Source organism: Colobus angolensis, unplaced genomic scaffold, assembly GCF_000951035.1.
Source record: "Colobus angolensis palliatus isolate OR3802 unplaced genomic scaffold, Cang.pa_1.0 Scaffold56, whole genome shotgun sequence".
NCBI classification, from domain to species: domain Eukaryota; kingdom Metazoa; phylum Chordata; class Mammalia; order Primates; family Cercopithecidae; genus Colobus; species Colobus angolensis.
The window spans coordinates 4,958,161-4,960,828 of NW_012119154.1; positions in this window are offsets into that span (position 1 = coordinate 4,958,161).

Sequence of the window (2,668 nt, forward strand, 5' to 3'; positions counted from 1 at the left end):
AAGAGATTTGTTTTCTGAAAGAATTCTTGATTGGTTCCGAATGCAAAACATAAATGGTATATTTGTTTGCTGGGGCTGCCGTAACACAATACCACAGACTAGGTGGCTTAATCAACAGAAATCTATTTTCTCACAGTTCTGGAGACTAGAAGCCCAAGATCAAGGTGTCAGCAGATTGAGTTTCTTCTGAGGCCTTGCTCCTTGGCTTGCAGATGGCCACCATCTCACTGTGTCCTCACTTAGTCACCTTCTCACTGTGTCGCCTGTTCCTAATCTCCTCTTCCTACAAAGACACCAGTCATATTGAATTAGGGCACACCTTACCAACCCCATTCTAACTTAATTACCTATTTAAAGGCCCTGTCCCCAGATACAGTCATATTCTAAGGTACTGAAGGTTTGGCCTTTAGCATACGAATTTGGTGGCGGATCAGGCGAGGCATAATTTAGCCCATAACAAATGGTAATGCTTTTTTCTCCCCAGATACATGTATTTTCCCTCTGTCTCTGTCTCCCTGTCTCTCTGTCTCCACTTTTTCTTCTCCTTTCTCTGCTGGTAGCTTCATAAAGAAGTACAAGTTCTAGGCCGGGCGCAGTGGCTCACGCCTGTAATCCCAGCACTTTGGGAGGCTGAGGCGGGCGGATTATGAGGTCAAGAGATCGAGACCATCCTGGCCAACATGGTGAAACCCCATCTCTACTAAAAATACAAAAAAAATTAGCCGGGCATGGTGGCTCACGCATGTAGTCCCAGCTACTCGGGAGGCTGAGGCAGGAGAATGGCATGAACCCAGGAGGCCGATGTTGCAGTGTGCCAAGATTGCACCACTGCAAATCCAGCCTGGTGACAGAGCGAGACTCCGTCTCAAAAAAAAAAAAAAAAAAAAGACCAGTTCTGGCAGAAAGCATTAGCATAAAAAAAAAAAAAAAAAAAAGGACCAGTTCTGGCAGAAAGCATTAGCATAAAGACTAATAATGCCCTACAGTTGTACACTTGTTTGGTGTTTGATGGCCTTTCTCAACATTTCAAACCCATTTCTGGGTGAACATTTCACAAATGCAATCACTGAGGTCCGGACAATGTCACTTGCAGGCAGGCAGACCAGCAGCTGGAGTCCCACTTGCTTATTCCAGAGGTCAAGCGAAGCAAAACTGGCCTTAACGCAGACCTTCTCACTGCTTATGGAATGAGGGGTTCCTCCCCTTGTCCCGCCCTTTCTACAGGTACAGCCAAAAGCATGAGGAAGCAACTCTCCTGCAACTTATAACCAATAGAGAGCACTCATGAAGCGAAATGTCCGCAGGGAGGCCACGGTCTGTCTACCTGGGGAGACACGGCAAATAATCACACAGGAAGTCATCAAAAAATGAAAGTCAGCTGTCTAAAGCTTCGCTGCCTGACCCATGAAATGTCACCATGCCCTCACTGGCCAATGTCAAACCTTCTCTTTGCCAATCATGTCGAAGCACACAAACATCAGTGGTGATCTGTCTGCTGGTTGACAGTCAACTTTATGTTGGTTTTTCTGGAGATACATTGCGGGGAGATGGGGTAATGCAGGGACCACCTGTGCAGTTCAGCGCCAAATCATCTCTTGCCAGCTGGCACTAAGTACAAGTGGCCAGAGCTGGGAAACAATTGTTAGCCAATTTTATTGTCCGCCCGCAACTGTGCACAGAGCTCTGTTTTGGGAACCGGAGGGGACCCTTACGTGCATTTGGACAATGCATGTAAGCTGGGTGAGGGCTACACAAAAGAGGGTGGGACTAAGCCAAGAGCAACCCCTTTTGCTAGGTTCTGGCTCAAAGTGCTGTTTGCACTTGTCTGCCAATACTCCCAACATGCCAGGCCCAACCACTTTCATCTCAGCCTATTTCAGAGGCCACTAATGGGCACCAAATACCTGAATAAGTAAAATTTCATTTAGTCCTTAGCCCAGTGAGGTAAGCTATGTGAACCCCATTTTGCAGATGTGGAGACTGATATGCAGAATGGCTCTGAGGCCCCTAAATTCCAATCCAGGTCTTCTAAATCTGAATCCAATGCTCTTTCCAGTTTTTTATTGAATTCCCAGATGTTTCCTCTAATTTATTCCCCACTTTTTTTTTTTTTTTTTTTTTTTGAGGCAGAGTCTTGCTCTGTCACCTAGGCTGGAGTGCAGTGGCACAATCTTGGCTCACTGCAACCTCCGCCTCCTGGGTTCAAGCAATTCTCCTGTCTCAGCCTCCCGAGTACCTGGAATTACAGGTGCACACCACCACGCCCAGCTAATTTTTTATTTTGAGTAAAGGTGGGATTTTGCCATGTTGGCCAGGCTGGTCTCGAACTCCTGACCTCAGGTGATTCACCTGCCTGGGCCTCCCAAAGTGCTGGGACTACAGGCATGAGCCACCACACCCGGCCTGTTGCCCGTTTTTAAGTAGACAGTTATTCTGCATGCTCAACAAATAATGCAGACTGAGCTTTCATGTTTAGAGTTAGACTCAATTTAATAGAAGAGTGAAGCTGATCTTTCCTGTTTAATGACAGTCACAATTATTCTTGGGCTGCATAGCCATTAAGCATAACTAAATAGTAAACAGGTCTCCCTCTGTCTAATTTAAAAATTATAAAGCTCCACTACTGCATACCAGGCATTGTGATTGGTGCTGAGGATGTCAGGATGAA